Consider the following 16554-nt stretch of genomic DNA (forward strand, 5'->3'; position numbering starts at 1 on the left):
CATGCTACCCAAATCTAGAGAGGCCATTTAGAAAGACTTCAAGTGTCATCATTTCAACTTATGGTCTTTGCTGTCAAATTGGCAACAGATATAAGGTCTTTTTGGATCTCTAAGAAACCTAGGGACCGCAGAAGGTTTATACTTCAGAATGCAAGAAGCTTAAGGCAGCTTCCATACCAGATATCAGCTCAGTACTAGCTATTTGCCAGATCATCAGGACCTGAAATCCATGGAGGCCAATTCTCTCCAGAGGAGGAAGTATGGAATAGGTAAGTGCTTCCCTTTCAGTGAAATAGAGCTCATTTACACATCAACTCGGCAGTTGATGTCAATTGCCTTATCCCTAAAAGTGGCCCAAATCTGGAGAATGCACCTGAAGGGGGTGCGTTGGGGAAGCACATTTGAGTTTCCCAGAGCCACAACACTTTCACACAAAACAAACGCAAAAGTACATGCAAAAAAGAAACTCTCAGTCCTGAGGACCAAAGCAAAGGGTGAGGATGAACAACATCCTCAGTGTTTTTGAAGTACGTTCCCTCATTTTAATAACAAAATGACAAACAACATGCAAATTGAAAGATAGGGAATCAGGACCACAGTTGTCATGCCTACTGACCTGGGAAGCAGAAAGAGCCAAAAAGTAAAAAGCAAAGAAATTAGGAAAAGTTCAATTTGCTTCATTAACTTCCACATGTCTCCTGGAAATATGCTCGTTCTCTCAGGGTCACAATGATGAAAACCAAAAGGATTTCACTGAGCAAACTTTCTCTAACTGAATATTTTACATAGACTGGTTTTGGAGATATGAAAATGATTTATTTGATGCCATGTTTCACCAGAATCTGTAGAATATGCTGGCCATGCAATGTAAAAAAAAAAAAAACTTGCTTGTCCCTTAGCGGACTACAAGTTGGACTAGAGCTCTGCTGATCACAGCAGGTGTTATCCAATAGCAGAGAGACAAATGCAATGCCAAAAGGTCTCTCAGGATCGCAGTTCCCAGGCACCGAAGGGCAGATTCCTACCCATTGGAAAGGGAATATGTCAACCAATGTTCCACCACAGCTGAAACACAACGCAGGAGGGAACGATACCTAGTGTGATCATATGCAAGCTCCGTTACTGACCAAAGACGTCTCAAGTACTCAATGCAAGTGCTGTTTCACACACCTACAATGTACGAATCACAAAGAGGATCCCACAAACCAAAGCACAGACTGCCGTGATTAACACCACATTGACACACACAAACACATGAAGAACAAATAAACACTCCAATCACAAAGACAGAAAGCCAGAGAAGGCATTTTGTCTACTTCCACTTCCACTCCCACATGGAGGCCCCCAGTTCTCAAGAGGGAATGGACTCAGAGGGGCTCACATCCGCTAAGGGGAGCAGCCCAGTTGGAGTAGACCTATTTCCCAGCCTGTGCAAGCTGGAGCGACTTACCCCCAAATGACATGAACTGTATACCGTTGCTCTGGACATGTCTCCAAGACAAGCAGCCTCGTGCTGTAGGGCAGCCACTGCATATCATGGAGAATCCCTGCCAGTATCCTGGAGCCAAATGTACTCTGGCATGTGCTGGGAACTATAAATGGTGACGCCCCTGATCGAGATCAACACACCATGGGCACAGACCTCCTGGCTGGCTCGCTATAATTGGTAACCAAAGGCAAGGATGTGTGCCCGACGCACAGTGAGGCCAAGCAACAGCAAAACATTGGACTTTGGAGCCGAGAAATATTTGTTGTTGAGACATTCAAGGAAATGGGTGGCTTATGCTGGGTAATCCCCAACCTTGAAAGCTTTTAGCAAAGCCCTCTTAGAGGTAAGGTGATGGAGGGGTGTGGCTGTTCGTTGAAAACTTCTCCCTGTCCGATCATTTGTTCTTGAGGACAGGTCATAGCCGGGTCTCAATGTTCCTATCAATCTCCAGCCAACAAATGTCACTCTCTGGGTGACAAGAAAGGGCAAGGTCCCAAGGCACAAGGCTCACCCTCTGAGGTCCAGACCCACCTAAGAGAAAGGGGTCCCTGGGAGGGGTGGTGGTCCTCCTGCCATGGAGGGTTTGTCCAGGAGCTGGTCTGGGTCCTCCCACTAGTGCCCACGCCTCACAGAGGAGGCAGCTCTGCCTTGGTGGCTCCCTCAGGGCCAGGTCCCAAACCCTTGCTAGCTGTCATCACTGAGGGAGCCGGGTGCACACGACCCAACAGGTCTTAATGCTCCCCAGGCCACCCAAACAGTGGCGGTCAGGTACCCCAGACTGTAAGCCATACCCTTAGGGTCACAGTGGCGGTGTGTGGTAGAGGTTCAACACTGCCTCAAGGCCTGGTCTGGGCCAGGGGGCATTCATGGTCTTGGCTCTGCAGCCCTGCAGGACACACCCCCAGCCTGTTCTCTGGGCCCCCCATCACACCAGCTGGCCCAAGGCCGTGTGAGCAGAAGAATGCTGGGGAGAAGGCTGGCACTTGCCTCTTACCTCACGCTCCAGGTCTGAAGGGGCAGCACTCCACTGACTGCTGCCTCAAAAAGGGCCCCCACTAAAGATGGCTGACAGACAGTGGCTTGCTTGGGGCAGGGGCCCACTACACTGCCCACCAATGGCTGAGCAGGGTGGTCACAGTGGCATTAGTGGTCTCCTGGTAACCATTGCCTGGTAATGGGGCAGTGGGTCACAGTGCACAGCAAGGGCTGCCTGGGAAGGGCTGCATTCAGCTGGCTATGGTACAATTCCCCCTTTTTTTGGTCATCTGCAACCCTGAGGAGAATATGTGGGTATGATTTGGATACAGTGGTTAATCATAAACTCAGCAGCGGATCTCTGTTTTAGGGGACTTGCTTTCAACCTCCATTCCTGGTTCATCTTTTCCCAAGTCTTTCAGGGAATGGGGTGACGACCACTCTAGCTACGTCCTGCTGCACGAAAGCAAAGCCCTACAGTACGTTCTGAGTTGGAAGCAAGGCCACGTTGCAAGTCTTGATCCAAGTCTCATATAAACTTGTATAAGGAATCCAGGAGAATAAGCCTGAAATGCAGCGTGAGGGTGGCACTCTGGGGGAGATGTTCTGGCAGGTAATCCAGACACGCAGAAGCAGAAGGGAAGAAATTGTTGTAAGTTGTTAGGAAGTTGAGGGGAAGAGCTTCCCTTAATGGGAGAACACAGATCAAAATCAGCATTATTGCAAAGCAAATCCATAAACGTTAGTAGCATATGCATCTGTTTACTCAGTTTGTCAAAACTGCATTGGTAAGAGTCTTCTTGAAGTTGAAGCACTTTGGGAAAGCCTCAGCCTAACTATCTGTTAGACACTTAAAGAGGCAAGGTTAGAGATCGCATGACAAGGGGTTGAGAAGGAAGCTTAATCAAGTGGCTCTCATGTAACCGTCAGCATGGCTGACCGATTATCCCAAGGCATACCTGCATTTCAGAAACTTTGTACTCTTTCTAGAATATCGACAGGTGTGCCATGTATCCATCCTGTGTAATTGGAGAAGCTTCTCCCCCATTTCACAATGTTTTCTCTGTAATTTCCATACCAGATATACGACTGAAATAGTCCTCCTTGAGTTGCCTTAAGGGCCCCGCAACTAATCCAAAGTAAACAAAATATTTCAAAACACCTGGTCCAATAAGCTCATCAGTCCTTTGAAGAGAATTCTTCTTTCTTCTCCAAAGTGAGAAGAGATCTTAAAAGCAAATCGAGATCCCTTAAAGGCAGGACAGTTCACATACCATGTTATTGAAAGCAGCATTCCAAGTAAACGTGTTCTCTTGGCAGAGGGGAACCCAATCCAGCCTTGAAAAAAACGTATTTTTAATAACAGTATCCATTTCCCGAAGTGGAGTTTCGTTTCAGCCCAATGATGCATCAAATGTTGCTTTTTGGCTCAACACATTTATCCCACCTTCCTACTCTATCCTGAAATGTGTTCCTTTTCATGAGTTTCTTAGCTTTAATTACATATTTCGATTACAATCCTCAAGTCCTTAACACCTTCACTTAGTGAAAACCAAGAAGCAAGCAATTGTCAGCTGGATGCCATACCAGCATTTCTGATTGCAAACGGATGCTTTTGAGACCTTCTGCTAAGTAGGCAAAGGTAGGGAATCTTAGATGTGCCCAGCATCCAATGTTCCAATCCTCTATCCTCTTTGAAATGACCCGGAGAGTCAAGGAATGCTTGCCACTTACCTTGGTGAAGTTTCATGCTACCCAAATCTAGAGAGGCCATTTAGAAAGACTTCAAGTGTCATCATTTCAACTTATGGTCTTTGCTGTCAAATTGGCAACAGATATAAGGTCTTTTTGGATCTCTAAGAAACCTAGGGACCACAGAAGGTTTATACTTCAGAATGCAAGAAGCTTAAGGCAGCTTCCATACCAGATATCAGCTCAGTACTAGCTATTTGCCAGATCATCAGGACCTGAAATCCAGGGAGGCCAATTCTCTCCAGAGGAGGAAGTATGGAATAGGTAAGTGCTTCCCTTTCAGTGAAATAGAGCTCATTTACACATCAACTCGGCAGTTGATGTCAATTGCCTTATCCCTAAAAGTGGCCCAAATCTGGAGAATGCACCTGAAGGGGGTGCGTTGGGGAAGCACATTTGAGTTTCCCAGAGCCACAACACTTTCACACAAAACAAACGCAAAAGTACATGCAAAAAAGAAACTCTCAGTCCTGAGGACCAAAGCAAAGGGTGAGGATGAACAACATCCTCAGTGTTTTTGAAGTACGTTCCCTCATTTTAATAACAAAATGACAAACAACATGCAAATTGAAAGATAGGGAATCAGGACCACAGTTGTCATGCCTACTGACCTGGGAAGCAGAAAGAGCCAAAAAGTAAAAAGCAAAGAAATTAGGAAATGTTCAATTTGCTTCATTAACTTCCACATGTCTCCTGGAAATATGCTCGTTCTCTCAGGGTCACAATGATGAAAACCAAAAGGATTTCACTGAGCAAACTTTCTCTAACTGAATATTTTACATAGACTGGTTTTGGAGATATGAAAATGATTTATTTGATGCCATGTTTCACCAGAATCTGTAGAATATGCTGGCCATGCAATGTAAAAAAAAAAAAAAACTTGCTTGTCCCTTAGCGGACTACAAGTTGGACTAGAGCTCTGCTGATCACAGCAGGTGTTATCCAATAGCAGAGAGACAAATGCAATGCCAAAAGGTCTCTCAGGATCGCAGTTCCCAGGCACCGAAGGGCAGATTCCTACCCATTGGAAAGGGAATATGTCAACCAATGTTCCACCACAGCTGAAACACAACGCAGGAGGGAACGATACCTAGTGTGATCATATGCAAGCTCCGTTACTGACCAAAGACGTCTCAAGTACTCAATGCAAGTGCTGTTTCACACACCTACAATGTACGAATCACAAAGAGGATCCCACAAACCAAAGCACAGACTGCCGTGATTAACACCACATTGACACACACAAACACATGAAGAACAAATAAACACTCCAATCACAAAGACAGAAAGCCAGAGAAGGCATTTTGTCTACTTCCACTTCCACTCCCACATGGAGGCCCCCAGTTCTCAAGAGGGAATGGACTCAGAGGGGCTCACATCCGCTAAGGGGAGCAGCCCAGTTGGAGTAGACCTATTTCCCAGCCTGTGCAAGCTGGAGCGACTTACCCCCAAATGACATGAACTGTATACCGTTGCTCTGGACATGTCTCCAAGACAAGCAGCCTCGTGCTGTAGGGCAGCCACTGCATATCATGGAGAATCCCTGCCAGTATCCTGGAGCCAAATGTACTCTGGCATGTGCTGGGAACTATAAATGGTGACGCCCCTGATCGAGATCAACACACCATGGGCACAGACCTCCTGGCTGGCTCGCTATAATTGGTAACCAAAGGCAAGGATGTGTGCCCGACGCACAGTGAGGCCAAGCAACAGCAAAACATTGGACTTTGGAGCCGAGAAATATTTGTTGTTGAGACATTCAAGGAAATGGGTGGCTTATGCTGGGTAATCCCCAACCTTGAAAGCTTTTAGCAAAGCCCTCTTAGAGGTAAGGTGATGGAGGGGTGTGGCTGTTCGTTGAAAACTTCTCCCTGTCCGATCCTTTGTTCTTGAGGACAGGTCATAGCCGGGTCTCAATGTTCCTATCAATCTCCAGCCAACAAATGTCACTCTCTGGGTGACAAGAAAGGGCAAGGTCCCAAGGCACAAGGCTCACCCTCTGAGGTCCAGACCCACCTAAGAGAAAGGGGTCCCTGGGAGGGGTGGTGGTCCTCCTGCCATGGAGGGTTTGTCCAGGAGCTGGTCTGGGTCCTCCCATTAGTGCCCACGCCTCACAGAGGAGGCAGCTCTGCCTTGGTGGCTCCCTCAGGGCCAGGTCCCAAACCCTTGCTAGCTGTCATCACTGAGGGAGCCGGGTGCACACGACCCAACAGGTCTTAATGCTCCCCAGGCCACCCAAACAGTGGCGGTCAGGTACCCCAGACTGTGAGCCATACCCTTAGGGTCACAGTGGCGGTGTGTGGTAGAGGTTCAACACTGCCTCAAGGCCTGGTCTGGGCCAGGGGGCATTCATGGCCTTGGCTCTGGAGCCCTGCAGGACACACCCCCAGCCTGTTCTCTGGGCCCCCCATCACACCAGCTGGCCCAAGGCCGTGTGAGCAGAAGAATGCTGGGGAGAAGGCTGGCACTTGCCTCTTACCTCACGCTCCAGGTCTGAAGGGGCGGCACTCCACTGACTGCTGCCTAGAAAAGGGCCCCCACTAAAGATGGCTGACAGACAGTGGCTTGCTTGGGGCAGGGGCCCACTACACTGCCCACCAATGGCTGAGCAGGGTGGTCACAGTGGCATTAGTGGTCTCCTGGTAACCGTTGCCTGGTAATGGGGCAGTGGGTCACAGTGCACAGCAAGGGCTGCCTGGGAAGGGCTGCATTCAGCTGGCTATGGTACAATTCCCCCTTTTTTTGGTCATCTGCAACCCTGAAGAGAATATGTGGGTATGATTTGGATACAGTGGTTAATCATAAACTCAGCAGCGGATCTCTGTTTTAGGGGACTTGCTTTCAACCTTCATTCCTGGTTCACCTTTTCCCAAGTCTTTCAGGGAATGGGGTGACGACCACTCTAGCTACGTCCTGCTGGAGGAAAGCAAAGCCCTACAGTGCATTCTGAGTTGGAAGCAAGGCCACGTTGCAAGTCTTGATCCAAGTCTCATATAAACTTGTATAAGGAATCCAGGAGAATAAGCCTGAAAAGCAGCGTGAGGGTGGCACTCTGGGGGAGATGTTCTGGCAGGTAATCCAGACACGCAGAAGCAGAAGGGAAGACATTGTTGTAAGTTGTTAGGAAGTTGAGGGGAAGAGCTTCCCTTAATGGGAGAACACAGATCAAAATCAGCATTATTGCAAAGCAAATCCATAAAAGTTAGTAGCATATGCATCTGTTTACTCAGTTTGTCAAAACTGCATTGGTAAGAGTCTTCTTGAAGTTGAAGCACTTTGGGAAAGCCTCAGCCTAACTATCTGTTAGACACTTAAAGAGGCAAGGTTAGAGATCGCATGACAAGGGGTTGAGAAGGAAGCTTAATCAAGTGGCTCTCATGTAACCGTCAGCATGGCTGACCGATTATCCCAAGGCATACCTGCATTTCAGAAACTTTGTACTCTTTCTAGGATATCGACAGGTGTGCCATGTATCCATCCTGTGTAATTGGAGAAGCTTCTCCCCCATTTCACAATGTTTTCTCTGTAATTTCCATACCAGATATACGACTGAAATAGTCCTCCTTGAGTTGCATTAAGGGCTCCGCAACTAATCCAAAGTTAACAAAATATTTCAAAACACCTGGTCCAATAAGCTCATCAGTCCTTTGAAGAGAATTCTTTCTTCTCCAAAGTGAGAAGAGATCTTAAAAGCAAATCGAGATCCCTTAAAGGCAGGACAGTTCACATACCATGTTATTGAAAGCAGCATTCCAAGTAAACGTGTTCTCTTGGCAGAGGGGAACCCAATCCAGCCTTGAAAAAAACGTATTTTTAATAACAGTATCCATTTCCCGAAGTGGAGTTTCGTTTCAGCCCAATGATGCATCAAATGTTGGTTTTTGGCTCAACACATTTATCCCACCTTCCTACTCTATCCTGAAATGTGTTCCTTTTCATGAGTTTCTTAGCTTTAATTACATATTTCGATTACAATCCTCAAGTCCTTTACACCTTCACTTAGTGAAAACCAAGAAGCAAGCAATTGTCAGCTGGATGCCATACCAGCATTTCTGATTGCAAACGGATGCTTTTGAGACCTTCTGCTAAGTAGGCAAAGGTAGGGAATCTTAGATGTGCCCAGCATCCAATGTTCCAATCCTCTATCCTCTCTGAAATGACCCGGAGAGTCAAGGAATGCTTGCCACTTACCTTGGTGAAGTTTCATGCTACCCAAATCTAGAGAGGCCATTTAGAAAGACTTCAAGTGTCATCATTTCAACTTATGGTCCTTGCTGTCAAATTGGCAACAGATATAAGGTCTTTTTGGATCTCTAAGAAACCTAGGGACTGCAGAAGGTTTATACTTCAGAATGCAAGAAGCTTAAGGCAGCTTCCATACCAGATATCAGCTCAGTACGAGCTATTTGCCAGATCATCAGGACCTGAAATCCATGGAGGCCAATTCTCTCCAGAGGAGGAAGTATTGAATAGGTAAGTGCTTCCCTTTCAGTGAAATAGAGCTCATTTACACATCAACTCGGCAGTTGATGTCAATTGCCTTATCCCTAAAAGTGGCCCAAATCTGGAGAATGCACCTGAAGGGGGTGCGTTGGGGAAGCACATTTGAGTTTCCCAGAGCCACAACACTTTCACACAAAACAAACGCAAAAGTACATGCACAAAAGAAACTCTCAGTCCTGAGGACCAAAGCAAAGGGTGAGGATGAACAACATCCTCAGTGTTTTCGAACTACGTTCCCTCATTTTAACAACAAAACGACAAACAACATGCAAATTGAAAGATAGGGAATCAGGACCACAGTTGTCATGCCTACTGACCTGGGAAGCAGAAAGAGCCAAAAAGTAAAGAGCAAAGAAATTAGGAAAAGTTCAATTTGCTTCATGAACTTCCACATGTCTCCTGGAAATATGCTCGTTTTCTCAGGGTCACAATGATGAAAACCAAAAGGATTTCACTGAACAAACTTTCTCTAACTGAATATTTTACATAGACTGGTTTTGGAGATATGAAAATGATTCATTTGATGCCATGTTTCACCAGAATCTGTAGAATATGCTGGCCATGCAATGTAAAAAAAAGAAAAAAAAACTTGCTTGTACCTTAGCGGACTACAAGATGGACTAGAGCTCTGCTGATCACAGCAGGTGTTATCCAATAGCAGAGAGACAAATGCAATGCCAAAAGGTCTCTCAGGATCGCAGTTCCCAGGCAACGAAGGGCAGATTCCTACCCATTGGAAAGGGAATATGTCAACCAATGTTCCACCACAGCTGAAACACAATGCAGGAGGGAACGATACCTAGTGTGATCCTATGCAAACTCCGTTACTGACCAAAGACGTCTCAAGTACTCAATGCAAGTGCTGTTTCACACACCTACAATGTACGAATCACAAAGAGGATCCCACAAACCAAAGCACAGACTGCCGTGATTAACACCACATTGACACACACAAACACATGAAGAACAAATAAACACTCCAATCACAAAGACAGAAAGCCAGAGAAGGCATTTTGTCTACTTCCACTTCCACTCCCACATGGAGGCCCCCAGTTCTCAAGAGGGAATGGACTCAGAGGGGCTCACATCCGCTAAGGGGAGCAGCCCAGTTGGAGTAGACCTATTTCCCAGCCTGTGCAAGCTGGAGCGACTTACCCCCAAATGACATGAACTGTATACCGTTGCTCTGGACATGTCTCCAAGACAAGCAGCCTCGTGCTGTAGGGCAGCCACTGCATATCAGGGAGAATCCCTGCCAGTATCCTGGAGCCAAATGTACTCTGGCATGTGCTGGGAACTATAAATGGCGACGCCCCTCATCGAGATCAACACACCATGGGCACAGACCTCCTGGCTGGCTCGCTATAATTGGTAACCAAAGGCAAGGATGTGTGCCCGACACACAGTGAGGCCAAGCAACAGCAAAACATTGGACTTTGTAGCCGAGAAATATTTGTTGTTGAGACATTCAAGGAAATGGGTGGCTTATGCTGGGTAATCCCCAACCTTGAAAGCTTTTAGCAAAGCCCACTTAGAGGTAAGGTGATGGAGGGGTGTGGCTGTTCGTTGAAAACTTCTCCCTGTCCGATCCTTTGTTGTTGAGGACAGGTCATAGTCGGGTCTCAATGTTCCTATCAATCTCCAGCCAACAAATGTCACTCTCTGGGTGACAAGAAAGGGCAAGGTCCCAAGGCACAAGGCTCACCCTCTGAGGTCCAGAACCACCTAAGAGAAAGGGGTCCCTGGGAGGGGTGGTGGTCCTCCTGCCATGGAGGTTTTGTCCAGGAGCTGGTCTGGGTCCTCCCACCAGTGCCCACGCCTCACAGAGGAGGCAGGTCTGCCTTGGTGGCTCCCTCAGGGCCAGGTCCCAGACCCTTGCCAGCTGTCATCACTGAGGGAGCTGGGTGCACACGACCCAACAGGTCTTAATGCTCCCCAGGCCACCCAAACAGTGGCGGTCAGGTACCCCAGACTGTGAGCCATACCCTTAGGGTCACAGTGGCGGTGTGTGGTAGAGGTTCAACACTGCCTCAAGGCCTGGTCTGGGCCAGGGGGCATTCATGGCCTTGGCTCTGGAGCCCTGCAGGACACACCCCCAGCCTATTCTCTGGGCCCCCCATCACACCAGCTGGCCCAAGGCCGTGTGAGCAGAAGAATGCTGGGGAGAAGGCTGGCACTTGCCTCTTACCTCACGCTCCAGGACTGAAGGGGCAGCACTCCACTGACTGCTGCCTCAAAAAGGGCCCCCACTAAAGATGGCTGACAGACAGTGGCTTGCTTGGGGCAGGGGCCCACTACACTGCCCACCAATGGCTGAGCAGGGTGGTCACAGTGGCATTAGTGGTCTCCTGGTAACCATTGCCTGGTAATGGGGCAGTGGGTCACAGTGCACAGCAAGGGCTGCCTGGGAAGGGCTGCATTCAGCTGGCTATGGTACAATTCCCCCTTTTTTTGGTCATCTGCAACCCTGAAGAGAATATGTGGGTATGATTTGGATAGAGTGGTTAATCATAAACTCAGCAGCGGATCTCTGTTTTAGGGGACTTGCTTTCAACCTCCATTCCTGGTTCATCTTTTCCCAAGTCTTTCAGGGAATGGGGTGACGACCACTCTAGCTACGTCCTGCTTCAGGAAAGCAAAGCCCTACAGTGCATTCTGAGTTGGAAGCAAGGCCACGTTGCAAGTCTTGATCCAAGTCTCATATAAACTTGTATAAGGAATCTAGGAGAATAAGCCTGAAAAGCAGCGTGAGGGTGGCACTCTGGGGGAGATGTTCTGGCAGGCAATCCAGACACGCAGAAGCAGAAGGGAAGAAATTGTTGTAAGTTGTTAGGAAGTTGAGGGGAAGAGCTTCCCTTAACGGGAGAACACAGATCAAAATCAGCATTATTGCAAAGCAAATCCATAAACGTTAGTAGCATATGCATCTGTTTACTCAGTTTGTCAAAACTGCATTGGTAAGAGTCTTCTTGAAGTTGAAGCACTTTGGGAAAGCCTCAGCCTAACTATCTGTTAGACACTTAAAGAGGCAAGGTTAGAGATCGCATGACAAGGGGTTGAGAAGGAAGCTTAATCAAGTGGCTCTCATGTAACCGTCAGCATGGCTGACCGATTATCCCAAGGCATACCTGCATTTCAGAAACTTTGTACCCTTTCTAGAATATCGACAGGTGTGCCATGTATCCATCCTGTGTAATTGGAGAAGCTTCTCCCCCATTTCACAATGTTTTCTCTGTAATTTCCATACCAGATATACGACTGAAATAGTCCTCCTTGAGTTGCCTTAAGGGCCCCGCAACTAATCCAAAGTTAACAAAATATTTCAAAACACCTGGTCCAATAAGCTCATCAGTCCTTTGAAGAGAATTCTTCTTTCTTCTCCAAAGTGAGAAGAGATCTTAAAAGCAAATCGAGATCCCTTAAAGGCAGGACAGTTCACATACCATGTTATTGAAAGCAGCATTCCAAGTAAACGTGTTCTCTTGGCAGAGGGGAACCCAATCCAGCCTTGAAAAAAAACGTATGTTTAATAACAGTATCCATTTCCCGAAGTGGAGTTTCGTTTCAGCCCAATGATGCATCAAATGTTGGTTTTTGGCTCAACACATTTATCCCACCTTCCTACTCTATCCTGAAATGTGTTCCTTTTCATGAGTTTCTTAGCTTTAATTACATATTTCGATTACAATCCTCAAGTCCTTAAAACCTTCACATAGTGAAAACCAAGAAGCAAGCAATTGTCAGCTGGATGCCATACCAGCATTTCTGATTGCAAGCGGATGCTTTTGAGACCTTCTGCTAAGTAGGCAAAGGTAGGGAATCTTAGATGTGCCCAGCATCCAATGTTCCAATCCTCTATCCTCTCTGAAATGACCCGGAGAGTCAAGGAATGCTTGCCACTTACCTTGGTGAAGTTTGATGCTACCCAAATCTAGAGAGGCCATTTAGAAAGACTTCAAGTGTCATCATTTCAACTTATGGTCTTTGCTGTCAAATTGGCAACAGATATAAGGTCTTTTTGGATCTCTAAGAAACCTAGGGACTGCAGAAGGTTTATACTTCAGAATGCAAGTAGCTTAAGGCAGCTTCCATACCAGATATCAGCTCAGTACCAGCTATTTGCCAGATCATCAGGACCTGAAATCCATGGAGGCCAATTCTCTCCAGAGGAGGAAGTATTGAATAGGTAAGTGCTTCCCTTTCAGTGAAATAGAGCTCATTTACACATCAACTCGGCAGTTGATGTCAATTGCCTTATCCCTAAAAGTGGCCCAAATCTGGAGAATGCACCTGAAAGGGGTGCGTTGGGGAAGCACATTTGAGTTTCCCAGAGCCACAACACTTTCACACAAAACAAACGCAAAAGTACATGCAAAAAAGAAACTCTCAGTCCTGAGGACCAAAGCAAAGGGTGAGGATGAACAACATCCTCAGTGTTTTCGAACTACGTTCCCTCATTTTAACAACAAAACGACAAACAACATGCAAATTGAAAGATAGGGAATCAGGACCACAGTTGTCATGCCTACTGACCTGGGAAGCAGAAAGAGCCAAAAAGTAAAGAGCAAAGAAATTAGGAAAAGTTCAATTTGCTTCATGAACTTCCACATGTCTCCTGGAAATATGCTCGTTCTCTCAGGGTCACAATGATGAAAACCAAAAGGATTTCACTGAGCAAACTTTCTCTAACTGAATATTTTACATAGACTGGTTTTGGAGATATGAAAATGATTCATTTGATGCCATGTTTCACCAGAATCTGTAGAATATGCTGGCCATGCAATGTAAAAAAAAGAAAAAAAAACTTGCTTGTACCTTAGCGGCCTACAAGATGGACTAGAGCTCTGCTGATCACAGCAGGTGTTATCCAATAGCAGAGAGACAAATGCAATGCCAAAAGGTCTCTCAGGATCGCAGTTCCCAGGCACCAAAGGGCAGATTCCTACCCATTGGAAAGGGAATATGTCAACCAATGTTCCACCACAGCTGAAACACAACGCAGGAGGGAACGATACCTAGCGTGATCATATGCAAGCTCCGTTACTGACCAAAGACGTCTCAAGTACTCAATGCAAGTGCTGTTTCACACACCTACAATGTACGAATCACAAAGAGGATCCCACAAACCAAAGCACAGACTGCCGTGATTAACACCACATTGACACACACAAACACATGAAGAACAAATAAACACTCCAATCACAAAGACAGAAAGCCAGAGAAGGCATTTTGTCTACTTCCACTTCCACTCCCACATGGAGGCCCCCAGTTCTCAAGAGGGAATGGACTCAGAGGGGCTCACATCCGCTAAGGGGAGCAGCCCAGTTGGAGTAGACCTATTTCCCAGCCTGTGCAAGCTGGAGCGACTTACCCCCAAATGACATGAACTGTATACCGTTGCTCTGGACATGTCTCCAAGACAAGCAGCCTCGTGCTGTAGGGCAGCCAGTGCATATCAGGGAGAATCCCTGCCAGTATCCTGGAGCCAAATGTACTCTGGCATGTGCTGGGAACTATAAATGGCGACGCCCCTGATCAAGATCAACACACCATGGGCACAGGCCTCCTGGCTGGCTCGCTATAATTGGTAACCAAAGGCAAGGATGTGTGCCCGACACACAGTGAGGCCAAGCAACAGCAAAACATTGGACTTCGGAGCCGAGAAATATTTGTTGTTGAGACATTCAAGGAAATGGGTGGCTTATGCTGGGTAATCCCCGACCTTGAAAGCTTTTAGCAAAGCCCTCTTAGAGGTAAGGTGATGGAGGGGTGTGGCTGTTCGTTGAAAACTTCTCCCTGTCCGATCCTTTGTTGTTGAGGACAGGTCATAGTCGGGTCTCAATGTTCCTATCAATCTCCAGCCAACAAATGTCACTCTCTGGGTGACAAGAAAGGGCAAGGTCCCAAGGCACAAGGCTCACCCTCTGAGGTCCAGACCCACCTAAGAGAAAGGGGTCCCTGGGAGGGGTGGTGGTCCTCCTGCCATGGAGGGTTTGTCCAGGAGCTGGTCTGGGTCCTCCCACCAGTGCCCACGCCTCACAGAGGAGGCAGCTCTGCCTTGGTGGCTCCCTCAGGGCGATGTCCCAGACCCGTGCTAGCTGTCATCACTGAGGGAGCTGGGTGCACACGACCCAACAGGTCTTAATGCTCCCCAGGCCACCCATACAGTGGCAGTCAGGTACCCCAGACTGTGAGCCATACCCTTAGGGTCACAGTGGCGGTGTGTGGTAGAGGTTCAACACTGCCTCAAGGCCTGGTCTGGGCCAGGGGGCATTCATGGCCTTGGCTCTGGAGCCCTGCAGGACACACCCCCAGCCTGTTCTCTGGGCCCCCCATCACACCAGCTGGCCCAAGGCCGTGTGAGCAGAAGAATGCTGGGGAGAAGGCTGGCACTTGCATTTTACTTCACGCACCAGGTCTGAAGGGGCAGCACTCCAATGACTGCTGCCTACAAAAGGGCCCCCACTAAAGATGGCTGACAGACAGTGGCTTGCTTGGGGCAGGGGCCCACTACACTGCCCACCAATGGCTGAGCAGGGTGGTCACAGTGGCATTAGTGGTCTCCTGGTAACCATTGCCTGGTAATGGGGCAGTGGGTCACAGTGCACAGCAAGGGCTGCCTGGGAAGGGCTGCATTCAGCTGGCTATGGTACAATTCCCCCTTTTTTTGGTCATCTGCAACCCTGAAGAGAATATGTGGGTATGATTTGGATAGAGTGGTTAATCATAAACTCAGCAGCGGATCTCTGTTTTAGGGGACTTGCTTTCAACCTCCATTCCTGGTTCATCTTTTCCCAAGTCTTTCAGGGAATGGGGTGACGACCACTCTAGCTACGTCCTGCTTCAGGAAAGCAAAGCCCTACAGTGCATTCTGAGTTGGAAGCAAGGCCACGTTGCAAGTCTTGATCCAAGTCTCATATAAACTTGTATAAGGAATCTAGGAGAATAAGCCTGAAAAGCAGCGTGAGGGTGGCACTCTGGGGGAGATGTTCTGGCAGGTAATCCAGACACGCAGAAGCAGAAGGGAAGAAATTGTTGTAAGTTGTTAGGAAGTTGAGGGGAAGAGCTTCCCTTAATGGGAGAACACAGATCAAAATCAGCATTATTGCAAAGCAAATCCATAAACGTTAGTAGCATATGCATCTGTTTACTCAGTTTGTCAAAACTGCATTGGTAAGAGTCTTCTTGAAGTTGAAGCACTTTGGGAAAGCCTCAGCCTAACTATCTGTTAGACACTTAAAGAGGCAAGGTTAGAGATCGCATGACAAGGGGTTGAGAAGGAAGCTTAATCAAGTGGCTCTCATGTAACCGTCAGCATGGCTGACCGATTATCCCAAGGCATACCTGCATTTCAGAAACTTTGTACCCTTTCTAGAATATCGACAGGTGTGCCATGTATCCATCCTGTGTAATTGGAGAAGCTTCTCCCCCATTTCACAATGTTTTCTCTGTAATTTCCATACCAGATATACGACTGAAATAGTCCTCCTTGAGTTGCCTTAAGGGCCCCGCAACTAATCCAAAGTTAACAAAATATTTCAAAACACCTGGTCCAATAAGCTCATCAGTCCTTTGAAGAGAATTCTTCTTTCTTCTCCAAAGTGAGAAGAGATCTTAAAAGCAAATCGAGATCCCTTAAAGGCAGGACAGTTCACATACCATGTTATTGAAAGCAGCATTCCAAGTAAACGTGTTCTCTTGGCAGAGGGGAACCCAATCCAGCCTTGAAAAAAAACGTATGTTTAATAACAGTATCCATTTCCCGAAGTGGAGTTTCGTTTCAGCCCAATGATGCATCAAATGTTGGTTTTTGGCTCAACACATTTATCCCACCT

Source organism: Hippopotamus amphibius, chromosome 10 (genome assembly GCF_030028045.1).
Source record: "Hippopotamus amphibius kiboko isolate mHipAmp2 chromosome 10, mHipAmp2.hap2, whole genome shotgun sequence".
Taxonomy (NCBI): domain Eukaryota; kingdom Metazoa; phylum Chordata; class Mammalia; order Artiodactyla; family Hippopotamidae; genus Hippopotamus; species Hippopotamus amphibius.